The 15,403-nt window shown below is 46.4% G+C and overlaps 1 protein-coding gene and 1 long non-coding RNA gene across 4 annotated transcripts in view; one reads left to right on the forward strand and one right to left on the reverse strand.

Moving 5' to 3' along the window:
• Nucleotides 1-15,403, reverse strand: part of LOC116838796 (uncharacterized) — a 77,174-nt gene that overhangs the window by 28,851 nt on the left and 32,920 nt on the right. For both annotated transcript variants that reach the window (XR_004376990.2, XR_004376989.2), the window contains exon 2: nucleotides 6,638-6,734. This is a non-coding gene — a long non-coding RNA (uncharacterized LOC116838796). The remainder of the gene's footprint in view (nucleotides 1-6,637; nucleotides 6,735-15,403) is intronic.
• Nucleotides 1-15,403, forward strand: part of EPS8L2 (EPS8 signaling adaptor L2) — a 122,651-nt gene that overhangs the window by 5,806 nt on the left and 101,442 nt on the right. The window lies entirely within an intron of this gene.

The raw sequence follows: 15,403 nt of genomic DNA on the forward strand, positions 1-15,403 counted from the left end.
TTTCTTTTAGCCAATAACTGTATATTCACTTGTACAGAGACCATTTTATGTCTTTTTCTTTCTTTTATATAAGCTTTCTTTTGAAGACTGTTGGATTTTTTCCTAGTTGAGGCTCAATGGGATGAGTCTGCCGCTCACCAGGGAATTGGGGAGAAGAAGACGGGGAAGAGAAAATCTCTTTGTGTTAGAGTTACAAAGCTTGCATTTGCAGGGACTCTAGTGAGGGTGAGAGAACCTGATCTCTCTGGTTTGTGTTCAAGGAACTGAAACAGGGTATCTTCCAGGGTATCAGGGAGGGGAAGCCTGGAAGAAAGTATGAGGAACAAGGGGAGGGGTGTATTTCCCTTTTGGTGAGACTCAGGGCATTGAGTCTTGGGGCTCCCCAGGGAAGGTTTTGGGGAGACCAGAGTGAGCCAGGCACTGGAATTCCGGCTGGTGGCAGCCGCTATCAGATCTAAGCGGGTAATTAGCTTGGAGGTTTTATGCTAGCATCTCATTTTCTGAACTTATAGTTCAGAATCTGAGTAGAGTTATGACAAGGCATATCAAACCTGTTGACTTGACATTTTTTATTCCCAAATTTTAGTGCTTTTAATTAGGTACTTTCTTCATGTCCATTCTGCATGAGAGAGAGGGTATGGGAGTCTCTGCGGGGAACTGTGACTCTCCACCACCATGAGGCAGGCAGGGCATCTCATTATCCTTTGCTGTCTCGTCCCTCCTCCCCCTTCCCCACCAGGCTGTGACCTTGGGCTGCCATCCGGCATAGGGGCACCAGTTTAATAATACCACGTAGGGCCCCATAAATCCTAAGGATGGCCCTTCTAACACCCTGCTAGCAAAAGTCACACAGAAAGAGCAACGGGTGTATTTTCTGAGACAAAGGAAGCTGCTCATTCTGTGATGCTCTCCTCACCAGTGTGAGTCTGATGTTTTCAGAGGAAATACAGTTCTTGGTTGGGGCACCAGTTTTCTAAGTCTGCTCCTCCCACCAGCAGGCTCCTGTTGCTTCCACATGGGAAGACTCTATTTGACTTTGATCGGCTTGAGATCAGGCCCTGTTGGTCTCCCACTTAGGCAGAAGATGTATCCCTGAGAGATGGGAATGGCCCTACTTTCAGGCTTGTCCAGGTATCCTGGTTATTCTACAACAATAGGTGTGGTGTCCCAGTTGTTTCCCACACTTACATACTTGTGTGGCCGAGCCTCTAGCTAGTTAAGCCAGTGAAACTGACCGCAGGCAGGCCGAGTGCATCTGTATCTCAGACTTGTCATGCTGTCCTCTCCAAGGCTCTCTAACGAATCCCCTGCCTGCCCCAGCTAAAGTGCTGCCAAAATCCTCCTGCCCATGCTTTCCGGACACCCCACCTGAACTATGCCCTGCCCCCACATCAGCTACAGCTGACTGGGGCTTTCCACCATGAAAATGGGGGTCACTCAACTCCTGCTGCTCCCACTCCTCCCGCCTTCTCACTGGCTGAAAAAGAAAAATAATGACTTCATTGCTGTAGCTCTCAGCCTCCCTGCTTTGAATGCTTAGGGCTGCCTGCCACCTGCTCTGTATGTCTCTAGGAGCAGCTCTGCTCTCCACAGCAGCCAGGCAAACCATCTCGACCCTACGTTTGCTTAAACCATGTAGCAGAATAGTGCATCTTACCCAAGTAGGGCTGGAAAAGGTGTGTGTGTTGAGGAGGGGGAACATGGCTGTTCTGCTCTGGCCCACTGGTGTGAATTACAACAGCTGTTGTTATGGCAACTAGGGATCATTAAGGGTGAAGGGGTGTCCTAGCCATGCTCCTTTTTCCCAACCATCTCTCCACGAGGGCTGCATGGAGTAGCTGGCAAGATTTCTCCTCCATTGCTGGGGCTGGAATCCTTCTGTGGCCAGTTAAAGAGGCTTTAGGGGAGCTTTGCCATGGTGGAGCAGCATACAGCTGCTTTGACACAGCGAAAATCTGGATTTTAAACCACAGGGACCAATTACAGCCTTTGCATAAGAACTCCCACTAGAGCGAATGAGAAACGCACCCAGCTGGATATGGCACTAATAAGAATATTACAAGTTTCATTAGGATTTGTTCTTTCAATGCAAATTCCCAAGAAGGACAGCAAATTTCTCCTTCATTCTGGACCCCAATTCTGGTATCAGCTCAAAATAGTCTCTTTATTTTCTCTGAATTATTTCTTCCTGTTTTCTTTTTCTCAGTTGTTTATTGCCTTATCAGTCCCAAATTGTCCAGATTTATATACCACAAGGGTAAAGTGCAGTCCATTTGCATGGCAGTAAACCAAAGTACCATTCATCCAGCAGTGAAATTCACCAGCGCTGTGTAACTCCGAAAGCGAAATGCTCTCCATAGGAAGAAAGGCGCTAATGGAAAGGCACAGTCCTCCAGACCAACACTCCCCATAACCAGCACAGTTTACATCCTACCCCAGACAACTTTCCTTTTGCCTAAGACAGCTGAATGGAATCATCTTGGAGTTTAAGTGTAAGAGTACCTGAGTCACACTTTGTAGCGAAGACTACATTACAGCTCAAGACGATCATTACAATGGTTTTCATTGGTATAAGGAACAACAGTGCTGGGTTTATGAACGACAGACATGGGCCAAAGTTGGACCCTCTTTGAATTTTATGGGAGTTGGGTGATAGGAGGTTTGGAGTGAGATACCAGCATCCAAATGTGCCCCAGTGGTTTTGGTTCCTGTTTAGTTCCAAAGCCAGAGCCACTGTAATGGTCTCATTCAGATGCAGCTTGTCTCCCGACAGCTCCTGCTATCGTGAATCTTTTGCCCTAGGTGGCAGAACTCTCTCACAAATAATTAATCTCACCAGGTTTCTGGGTTAGTGACTCCAAACTTTAACTCTCCCCTAAGTCAGCCTTCAACCTAAACAATGACCGAAACAATCTGGATCCTGCCTCATCAGTCCAGCTCTATTGACTTCATGAGCGGATTTTCTTAACCCATCAGACTACTTGCTTCCTCCCTGATAATTGCTGCAAGTGGGACTTCTCTGGGATCCCTTCACGTCCTCACTTTAATATTTCTGATACTAACCTGCTGGAACTAAGGAATTCACATACTGATGGCAGGTGATGGTGCTTAGCATAGTCAAGGCCTTTCTGATCGATAGTGTGGGCCAGAGTCTATGCTGATTTACCCCCAGTTCAACTCCAAAGGGCTAAACTCTGATCTCAGTTACATGGACTTCAGCAGAATTGATCCAGATTTACACCAATGTGAGATTTGAATCAGGCCCATAGATGTCAGTGTGGCTACCTGGGGAATTAGGCTTTGATCCACAAAAGCACTGAAGCACGTTCTTAACTTTTAGTGTGTGAGTAGTCCCATTGACTTCAAGGAGGGTTTAAAATTTGTCCCCAAATTCAGACCCACTACTGGATAGTTCCTGTTTCTATAATGGGCTGATCGAAAATCCTATATCAGCAAACCTCCAAATTTTCATGGTGGGTGAAATCAGCAGGCTGCAGGCCTGATCTCTCTTTCATGGTGATATAAACCAGGAGTAACTTCAATCTACACATCAGAGCCTCAGCATGGCTCCAATGCAACTGCACCAACTGATGTCAGCTGAAGATCTGGCCTTATAGTTTTACATCCGTGCAAAACCAATGCTAGTGAGAGGAGAGTTGGGGCTGGTATCCAGATCCAGATTTGCTGTAATCAGGCAGTATCTTGGAGTCCCAGGCAGTACCCTATGTGATTCAAATTAAACCTGAAGTAGGCTGGCATGTAAGGAATGTGGATAAAGTATTTTTTGGCCTGGAAATGAGGAGGGAAGAGTAAACATGTCATGAAAGGCTCAGGGCACTGATTTCAGTTCACTGATCAATCTCAGTTGGGGCTGAACATTGAAGAAAACATCTAAAGGTTAATTACTCCTGCCGGTCACAGCTGCTTTAAAAAAACAAAACAAAAACAAACCAAAGCTTAATTAGCTGCAATAAGCAGCAACCCAGCCAACTGAGACTCAAGAGAACTAAAACTGGACAGGAGCAGATTTAGCAGGACAGAGAGACCAAAATGCACGGTGTTGTGATCATAGCTACCACTTGCCAGTGCGTGCAGATGACACCTTGGGAATGCTCAGCTGATTTGGTGATCCTGTCACGCGTGGGATTGACTGGGAGGACCCTTTTCCTGCTGTGTCTCCATGTGACAACGGGTGTTCAAGTTTTAATAAGTAATTACATCAAAGTGAATAACTTGTCATCCTAGCTGGAGTTGGCCATAACAATGATCTAGAAAATGAAGCATTAAAAACACATATTGGCAGCTGTCCATGGCTGTGTGTCCTTATTAACAGCTCCCTTAGCCAGTAGATGGGGTGCAGAAGAACAGTAGTCCTGATTACTATTCAGAGAGAACGTAGGGTGAGTTTAATTACAGTCTGGAAAATCTACACGAATCAGTCCCTGCCCTAAAGGATTTTGTCCTGTCTACTCTGAAGTGCTCCAAGAGCTGGGGTTTCTGCCTCTTCCCTTGGGAAGCCATTCCACTGCCTGAAAGTTCTCACTGAGCCAGATTCTCCACTGCTATTTAGCCTCAGGCTGGACAGGCTGTATTAACTGACTTAGGTTACTGTGCCCTTAAAACAGTCACCGCTAACTCTCCCTTCAGCTCCAGGAGACCATCAGTCTGAGGCTAAACGGTGTCTCTGTTGCCAGGCTCTTCCCTGCCAGCTCCAGGAGCTCACAAAGGCCAATTGTGCTCACGCTGCTGCCCTGCATGGTTTTAAAAGTGCCTTTCCATTAGATGAGCATCAGTCCTGATCCCCTCATTCCCTGCCCACCTGTCCCCTGGGAACTAGTACAAGGGTGTCGAACAAGGGTGCTCCTCTTTTGTGCCCACAGGCAGAGCTTTACTTGTGACACCTTTCGGGGCTGGAAAACAGGGCCAAGCCTCTGCACAGACATACAAGAGACCTGGTAGCTCAGAGGGGACAACTTGGGGGAAGCTGATAAAGGCCTGATGGGTTCATTGATTGCAAGGGGTTTGGTGCATCCTACGTCTGTGAGGTAGTATTTGTGCTGCACAGACGACGTTTACACCCCTATTGGACTATTGCCCACTATTGTCCACTCCGCTGGGTTCCTCCTCTGCCAGCTAGCATGTTGCAGCAGGCACCTACCACAACTTCTACTTTTTGGCCCAAGAACAAGAGCTCTGATAAAGAGCTAGGGGAAATCACATGGCTGATGTTCTGTGACACAGAGCAAGATCCCCAACATGGGTCCAGAGCTCAGATACAATGACAGCTTTTTTCCCCTTGTTCCAGGTTAATTATTTGTGCTGTGGTTGTTAAAATGCTTCTGCATCATTAAGATTAGAAATGGCCCTTTTAAGCTTCCTGGACAAATCCAGTGACACACATCCTTTCATGTGAAATGAAACAAAGGGCAAAGCAAACAGACTTCATTTGGAAGGTCTATCGGGGCATCATTCTGGTTACTGTGTAACTCACCGTTCGGTATGTGTTATACATCCTCCTTTGGGCCTGATCCACAGAGGATACGTTTTCGACAGCTCCTAGCTAGAGGAACTAGTTCTGCTTTAGCTCTAACTGTAGAGGCTCACACTCTTTGCTGTGTAGGTCCAGGGACTAGTCCTCAGTGCCAACTAAAATGCCAATAATTACAACTGCACACTAGATTCAAGCTACTAGAGAGAATTCAGAGCTTTAGCCTGTCTTTTAAGCAGACCAGATTGCAGAGTTCAAATTCAAACGTGAGCGAAATGGGCATCTCATTAGAACATCATTCCAGCTCACACTTGGTGTGAACATAAACCACAGCTCTAAAAATTCTCCTTAACAGAATGGGCCAAATACTAAAACATGGCCAGAAACTACCTGCAGAACCATACACTAGGCTTTGAACAAAGGCAGGCAATGCATCAGCCGGTACTGGAATCTGGGATTAGGGTTCAGCCCAATCTGTGACACACTTTGGTGTTGGAAGTGTTGAGATCCAGATCCAAACTGTGTGCTTTGGACACACCATCTCCCTCTCCAGGTATGGCCCCATTACCATAATATCCAAGCACCTCCCGATCTTTAATGTAATTATCCTCACAATAGACCTGTGAGGTAGGGAAGTTGCATTATCTCCATTTTACAGATGGCAATTGAGTCAGAGTGGCTAAGTGACTTGCCTAAGGCCACATAAGAAGTCTGTGGTGGAGCAGGGAACTGAACCCCCCACCCATCCTTCCTGCCTTAGCACCTTTTAAATGGCAAACTGAACTAGTTCTCCCCCACTTTGTCTATTGAGTATATGCTCCTTGTATATTAACACAGAGATGCAGCGCAGTGACATGACAGGCTGCAATAGGTGAGGGCAATCTTTGTAGAGCTATACCGAAGCATTTAAAGGTAATTCAGGATTTCAGAAAATGGGATCCCTGTTCCACATTCTGGTTCTAATCCCAACTCCTGTCATCAGAGAGACTGAAACAAGCACCATATAGGGATGATCTATGATTCAGACATAGCTGGCTGGTACCACAATGCCTCTGTGTTTGCACCTTTAGCAGATGTGTTTCTTTATCAATAGCTGGAAGTGGCGATTGAAGAAATAAAATGACTTCAATGAAATTCAATAGGACTCACCTGACTGAAAGCCAGCACTCTGCTTCCATGGCACTTTGAAAACCAAAACCTTCACTTATCCTCATTTTCAGTCGACAGTCTGTTGTTGCTCTTATTCCTGTGTTTGGAAACAAACAAAGTTAGTTATTCCCGGAGCTCTGACTTGGAAGAGGATGTCATGAGTAGAGATGGCCACAAGTTTTCCATTGACAAATTCCATTTTGTCAAAATTGAAAGTTTTCCTGTTGATTGTGACAAAATTTTGTTAAGAAACCAAAGAACAAACAAAACAAAACAAAACCAAAAAAGCATTTTGCTGTCAAAACATTCCCTTTTGACGTTAACAGAATGAAACATTTTGATTTTTGTTTCAAAATGACATTTCAAAATTGATATTACAAATTAAAAAAATAAATAAAACCTGTTGAAAGTGGAACACAACTTTTTGATTTGATCAAAATGGAACATTTTAATTGAGCCAAAATGACAGCTTTTCAAAAACTGCATTTGGTGAGACTTTTTTTGTCATCATTTAATTTGGAATAAAAACAAATTTCAAAAAATTTCCTGCAGAATGGAAATTCTTGAGTTTCAACTGGCTCAAGTAACAACCACAGATCCAGATTACTGGGGTTCTGCCACCAGTAATATTTTTAGAGACTCCTTACAAAACCCGAGAGGAATGATGGTGTTGTGATTAAGAGTGGAATGCAGAAGATCTGGATTCAGTATAGTTTTATTTTGTCTTAATAGCATCGCATACCCCTTTGTACTGGTGTAAAGCAACAGAGAATCTGACCCATCATCATGAAAAAAAGGACACAGTGAAGACGTTGCTGGAATACAGTAAACTGATGTTGTACAAATGCAGTGAAAACATTGTTTTTGTACAGTAAATTGGGCAGTGCAGTTTAGCTTGTCGTTGAGGCCAAGAATTTAGCACCATTCAAAGAGACATTGGACATTTACATGGATAACACGACTATCCAAAGTTATAACAGTTAATGCTAACAAATTCTGGAAGGGGTATTGAGCCCCATGCTGCAGGTTTAAACCAATCTCTAACTATTAGGGATTAAGGAGACCTTCCTGGGAGGTTTAGACTATGTCTACCTATAGTGGAGTTTCCTGCACCTTCTACTGCTGACCACTGTCAGAAACAGGATAGTGGACTAGATGGACCACACGTCTGATCCAATATAGTAATTCTTATGCTCCTATGTTGACTGAGATCCCCCCACATATCTACCACACAGTCAAGCACAAACACTGGGATTTTGTTCCCCTGTAGATGCTGAGGGCCACGTTCAGTGGAATTACATAAGCGGAGGAGTCAATGGACTAGGTCAGTGGAGTTATGCCAGCTGATAATTTGGCCCTTAGACACATTGATATTTGTTTACGGGATGTAATCTACATCCAACAGCCTCCCACTGCCTTCTGATCCTGCCAGCCAAATCAGTCTGGCCGGATCAGCTCCCCGACCCCTTGCAGAGCCATTTACTCCCATAGGAGGAATCTAACCACAAGGGGTGAGGAAACCTAACACGACTCCAAACAAAAATCCATTCATTCTTGCTGGCTGCAGCTGTAAATGGAGCTGGCTGTCACAGGCACCTCTTGTGCAGCGGTGCAAAGAAGACTAGCAGGCATGAAATATTAATAGCAGAAGTGTGTCGGGCACACAGGAGGAGCAGCTGCAGGGATATCACCTTACAGAAATGCCACATCATTCAGAGCCATGCTACCCTACAGGTACATGCTGGGCATGGCATATTGTTGATCAGCTCCAGCCAGCCCTCTGTGCAAGACTTCCTCCAATTCACCAATGTCAAACAGAAGCCCAAGCCATGGATGGCTCCCAAATCTATTGATCCCCGGAGGGGTTCTGGGAAGTAGGGTTTCCAGAGCTCATCAGTGCCACTCCACACATTGTCCAGGGCTGAATGGGCTGCTTCAGTAGCACTCCCAGCCCCTGCCAGGCCTAGGGCTGAGACTCACACCCTCCCCCCATGTGGTTGTGCTGCCACCAGACCAGCTCAAACAATGTCTTGTTTGTTTTATAGGGACACTCCCAGCTGAGTTCCTAAGTGCCAGGTTTCAGCCCAAAGTGAATTGTTAGCAAGTGTCCAAAAATATATAGACAGGACGTGAGTAAGAAATAAAAACGGAGCGGGAGGAGAGGGAGATGAAAACAACAATAGTTAGCTTACAGACTGAAAAAAGCTCTAAAGTGCCAGACATGGTTTCAAGAGATGAAACATCTAAATCCTCCATCCCCCAGCAAAAAAACGCTCAAAATTCCCACGCTTGTAAATGGAATTTATTGATGCAACAGTTTATCCCAACTGAATGCATCTGTGAACTGCCTGAGACCCCCCCTGGAAAGGGGAGGGGGGTGACCCCAGGGCAGGTGAAGCAGCTACTCACTTGTAGGGTCAGACACGGGAATATTTGCAGCTTTATTCCAATAAGGGCACTGGGGGAGCCTGACAGAGGCTTCTCGACTCAACAGACTGAAGAAGCCAGCAGTTTAACAAGAAAAGGACCCTGAGAAATGGAGAACATCTCCTTAAGTAGGAGGGGCCAGATTCACCAGTCTGGATTTGCACCCAGCTGCACTCCCATTGACATCAATCAGGGTGTGTGAGTCAGCACTGAACCTGGTCCAGAGAATCCATCCCGCCCCCCCCCGGGGAGGCAGGCCAGCCAGCAGGCACTTGTAAATTCTTAATGCTCAGCCCTAGGCCTTGCATTTACTGCCCCTCCTTGCGGAGGGCATTCTTCTGTTAACCAATGGATGTAAAGCAATGTCTCCACCCCTGGTTTCAGTCTTTCATGGAGAGACTTTATCCCTTTGCAAGCCTGAGGCAAGTGAGTCCAGCTTTAAAACCCACCATTGGGGGAGTGTCAAAAACATCCTTAGCAGCTAATCTCTCAGGTGGAGCTGGTGGAAAAGAATTGCAACAGCCTCCCAGTCACACACAGCTCACTAAGCTCAACCTTATCAATAAATTATCTGATGGGCGTGGGGTCCTAGTATAGACAGGGCCTTTGCTGGGAAGCAGAATGTTGCAATGCATTTGCCTGTCCGCTCTGTTAAGAGCAGCTTTATGGATCACTTATGAAATCAGATAACAAACTGGTGTTGAGGGCCAGAGGTATTTTATACACAAGGAAATCTCTCCCGAGGGCAAACTAGAGATTATTGTATTGTGTTAACGTGTTAACTTGGTCTCCAGCACGTGTGTTAAGTAGTGGTTTTAATTAAATATTTATGCAGGTGAATGATTAGCTTAAAATAACCATCACTAAGGCCTGGTTTACAGTATGCATTTAAACCGAATTTAGCAGCATTAAACCGATTTAACCCTACACCCATCCACACAACGAGGCCCTTAATATCGATATAAAGGGCTCTTTAAACCGGTTTCTGTACTCCTCCCCGATGAGAAGCGTAGCGCTGAAATCGGTATTGCCATGTCGGATTAGGCTTAGTGTAGCCGCAAATCGATGGTATTGGCCTCCGGGCGGTATCCCACAGTGCACCATTGTGACCGCTCTGGAAAGCCATCTGAACTCGGATGCACTGGCCAGGTAGACAGGAAAAGCCCCGCGAACTTTTGAATTGCATTTCCTGTTTGCCTAGTGTGGAGCTCTGATCAGCACGGGTGGCGATGCAGTCCCAAATCCAAAAAGAGCTCCAGCATGGACCGTAGGAGAATCCTAGATCTGATCGCTGTATGGAGAGACATCGCTGTTCTATCTGAGCTCCATTACAGAAGACGAAATGACAAAGCATTTGAAAAAAATCTCCAGGCTATGAGAGACAGAGGCAGCCAGCATAGTGCTGTGCGACAAGTGTAACAGAAAGCCAAAGAATCAAATGGACGCTCATAGCAGGAAGGAGGGGGACTGAGAACTCCAGCTATCCCATAGTCCCCACAGTCTCCAAAAAGTATTTGCATTCTTGGCTGAGCTCCCAATTGCTGTAGGGTCAAACACATTGTCCGGGTGGTTCAGGGTATATCTCGTCAATTTACCCCTCCTCCCCCAGTGAAGAGAAAAGGGGGAAAGAAATCATTTCTTGACTTTTTTCAATGACACCCCTATGTCTACTGCATGCTGCTGGTAGACGGGGTGCTGCGGCACTGAAACAGCAGCATCTCTCCCTTCCTCCCGTCCAGTGGCAGATGGTACCATACAAAAGACTGATAGCCGTCCTCGTCATCATCCCGTGAGTGCTCCTGGCTGGCCTCAGGTGAGGTCGGCCATGGGTGCCTGAGTAAAATAGGAATGACTCCTGGTTCCCCGGCAGATGGTACAGAACGGATGGTAACCGTCCTCATCATAGCAACTGGGGCTGAGCTCCATCAGCCCCCCCCTTTTCATCCTAAAGAAAAGATTCTGTACTGCCTGGACTTCATAGCAGCGGGAGGTTGGGCTCCTCTCCCACACACCGTTTAATGTCTGCCTGGGCTATCATAGCAGCTGGAGGGCTGCCTCCGCCTCATTTTTATCTCACTAAAACTCAAGTGTTTCTTATTCCTGCATTCTTTATTACTTCATCACACTAATGGGAAGATACCGCCACGTAGCCCAGGAGGGTTTGGGGAGAAGAGAAGCAAACGGGTGGGGTTGTTGCAAGGGCACCCCTAGAATGGCATGCAGCTCATCATTTCTGCGGGATCTGACACGGAGCGGCTGTTGCTCTCTGGTTCTCTGATGCAGTGGCTCTCTAGTACACTTGGCCCATATTCTAGGCAGGACTGACTCTATTTTTAGATAAACATAAAGGAGGGAAATGACCCGGGGAGTCATTCCCATTTTTGTCTGTTGCCCTCCGGCCGACCTCAGCGAAGGGCCAGCCAGGAGCACCCGATGAACAGCAGCAGCAGGTACAGAATGACTGGTAACCATCTCATGCTTACCTGAAAGGCAACAGTACATGAATGCTGCTAGCTGTGTAGCACTGCAGTACCGCCTCTGTCAGCGGCATCCACTACAATACAGTGACAATGACAAAAGGCAAAACAGGCTCCATGGTTGCCATGCTATGGCGTCTGCCAGGGCAATCCAGAGAAAAAGGGCGCAAAATGATTGTCTGCGGTTGCTTTCATGGAGGAAGGATTGAGTGACGACATTTACTCAGAATCACCTGTGACACTGTTTTTGCATTGGGATCGCAACCCAGAATTCCAATGGGCGGGGGAGACTGCGGGAACTATGGGATAGCTACAAGATAGCTACCCCAGTGCAACGCTCCAGAAATCAACGCTAGCCTTGGTACATGGACGCACACCACCGAATTAATGTGCTTAGTTTGGCCGCGTGCACTCGACTTTATACAATCTGTTTTACAAAACCGGTTTATGTAAAATCGGAATAATCCTGTAGTGTAGACATACCCTAAGAAGCCAATCACTGACCTACCATATGGCTGTAGCTGCAGTAACAGTTATTACTCTCAGTATAAGGAAAGAACTGTGATCTGTCATGTCACTGTGAGTGACTGTGGGCTTTTAAATGACAAGTGCTTTCACTGATGTGCAGCCTGCCTGAGAGTAAAGCTGCTGGAGGAAGCAAGGTTTTGCATTTTCTGATTGATGTGCTTAAATAGTGTAGTTTGGGGCATTCAATAACAATGCATCAAGGGTATATTCCACCCTATTTCAAGTGAGGATCTCAAAACTCTTGAGAATTCTTTTACTTACAGCCCCCACTATTAGGTAGATCAGTATATTATACCCTTTTCTTAAAATGGAGGCATAGCTCCTTCAAGCAACTTACCCGAAGTTATACAGTGAGTCAGTGACAGAGCTGGGAGTCCTGACATTCTGTCCTCCACTCCAGCCACTAGACCACACCATCACATACATGCCACTGCTTGTCATAGCTCTCGGCTGCTTTAGAAGTCAAGTGCATCCTAGCTTGGAGAAGCCAAATGGCAAATGTGATGCAGTTCTGGCTCCTGGGGGAGGTGTGTGCGAGGAAAAGCTCTTCAAATGCAAACACTCAGCCAGGAGACACGGACACGTTGCCATTCATACAGACACTCTCTACACTTTGCGTGAACACAGAGCCCCTCATTCAGCGCCATGTTAGGAGTTTGGCTGGAGTAGAACATTATGTTCAACTGGAGTTTTTCTTGTACTCAGGAGGTAGACAGTGCTCTACTCATTAGAATACGAGTCTCACACGCACAGCCATTCCCTATTTTGATTGGCCCAGTCTCTGATTTATAATGTAAACACAAAGTGCACGAGAGGGGAAAAAAAGAGGGTATAGGATTCTTTTCATCTTGAGACTTCAGGTCTGGTGCTGCACCCATTGAAAGTAACGAGACTGTTCCCACTGACTTCTCTGATGAGCCAGCCCTTAGTGTATAATGCCAGGTTGGAAAGAGAGAATTAACTGTCCTGGATTCATGGTTCTGAGTCAGAAGTGGAGGAGGGAGAAATATTCCCATTTGTGCTATTTGGATGTGAGAGCATTTCACTCTGAAATCGCCAGTGCACCTCCTAAGCAAGCATCTGCACTATCTGGCGCTAAGGGGTCTGGATCCAAAACCCAGTGAAGTCAATGGAAAGATTCCCGCTGACTTGGATGGGCTTTGAATCAGACCCTCGTTTTCTCCCAGCCACCTGAGTCAGACTTGCTGCTGAGATTAGGAATGTTTCCCAAGGTCTCTTGGTCTGTTCCTATCTGTTGTGGACTCTGTGCTAATTATAGGGCAAGGTGGCAGGTTTCACTAACTGCAGAATGGGAGAGGGGAAAACCAAAACCAGACAACATTTCGAGGCTTTGGGCACGAAGAAAAAGCTACGGCACTCTCCACAAACAAAGGCACTGAGCCATTCCCAGGGAGCCTGGGGAACCTGGAGCTGTTTTTCCATATCAATGACTCATATTACAGACCCACCTTTCTGGCACTTTTGATTTGGGTCTTTTAAAAAGATTGTAATTAACTTTTCTATACAATGCCCGTTTATTTATCTGTGCCTGAATTCCCAAAAGGCTCCCCTGATTTTGGGTGTCTCCATTATGGGGTACCTCCATCTTGAGGTACCTAGGGCCTGATTTTCAGAGCACTCACACCTCCCCTTGATTTCACGTGGAATGTGGGGACTCAGACTCAAATCAAGCCCCAGGGCTCTCAAGGGGGCACCCTAAAGCGGTGAAAATGTAGGCCTTAGCTCTCATTATTATTATGGAGTAACAGATGTTAAGGCAATCAGGATTTTAGAAAGGATCATTGTGTTCCTCTAGCGGATGTTCTCCATAACACAGGTAGGCCATACCATCCAGAGATTCCTGCATCAAGCCCTTATTAGATCCTCAGGAACTGATGAAGGCAGGGGACCCCAGAAGAAGGGACTCCAAGGGACCCCAGAAGAAGCAGGAAGAAGGCAGCGACGCAGTGCAGGGATGTCCACTGCGGTCTGTGGACTGCCTCCCCAGGAATGGAAGGAAACAAGACCCTATCAGAGGGGGTTGGGGGAAGGGGTATGTTTAAATCAGACGCCATATAAAATTGGAGTTGTGCCCTTCCAGTTATTTAAAATCACCTTCAGGCCTTTGCAACGAGAGGGCCCGATTCACCCTTGGCCTGCACTGTGTGTAGTCACACCAGCGCGCAATGATTGTAGAATGCCACCAGATCAGAATGGTCGTGCTCCACGCCCACTTTGCTCTGGGTTAAGTGCCTCCTCAGGGTGCCAGGCAATGGAGAGTCAGGCCCAGCATGGCTACCAGCTTTTCCTCACCCTTAGCATTTCTGCCCAGTGCATGGAGAGAGAAAACAAAAAGAGTAAGAATAGGAGAGAATTTCAAAAGCCAGGAAAGAAAGTGCCCAGTTCTGAGCCAAAACTCTTTAACTCTGATAGAAGCACAGATGATGTGCAACATGGCATCCTTGGCAAGGCGTGTGATCAGCATACACACGACAAGCTGAAACCTGCTCTGGTTTTTTCCTTAACTTGGATTTGACAGGGCTGTCCATACAGAGGCACAGGGTAATTTCGGATGATATGAATTGGCTCAGAGACTGGAGAATCTGCCCTCTGCTAATTCTCCCTTCAGACTAACACTGAAGTCAACCTCCAAACTTCTCCCAAGATCTTTTAGATTCCACACTTTCCCCAAATATTTATAAATCAGCACTGCTGACAGGAACGTGCATGCAGCCAGTTCTGTCATGTTCTTGAGGACAGATTCATCTTCTGGCAGGAATACTCTTTTGTTAGTAGTAGTAGTGTACACTATTATTTTGGTCTCTTCACCAGCTTTGGGGTCAAACCTGTGAGCTGCTGAGGGCCTTCAACTCCCATTGACTTCACTGGGCAGTGCGAGCTTCCAGCGCTCTGCAGGAATGGACTCGAGCTACATCTACCTAGATTAAGTGTGGCTTGCAGGTTGACAAGGCAGGGGAAATAGAACTCCTTCCAAGCGCTTTGTGAATTTTGTATAAAGATTCTGCAAATACCCGCATGTTCTGAGCGCTGGTGGTGCTCTATGGTATCAGTTTATGTTTTGAATGCATTAACAGTAGCTTTCAAAATGAGGCTTTAGTCTCTAACCCCTTCTGTTGATCCACGTTAAGGAGGGCAGCCACAGAGGCAGTCCCTGTCTGAGCTCTAATCCAATCTGGCAGCGACCTCGCAGTCCCTCCCCCGAGGGAGCAATCCATGCCAAATCCAGCCCCAGGAGAAACACATGGGTGGTTTACTTTCAATGCTGGGAAGTTCACTCCACCTAAGCCTTTTCTCAGGAAACTTTTTTTTTTTT

Source organism: Chelonoidis abingdonii, chromosome 4 (assembly GCF_003597395.2).
Source record: "Chelonoidis abingdonii isolate Lonesome George chromosome 4, CheloAbing_2.0, whole genome shotgun sequence".
NCBI classification, from domain to species: domain Eukaryota; kingdom Metazoa; phylum Chordata; order Testudines; family Testudinidae; genus Chelonoidis; species Chelonoidis abingdonii.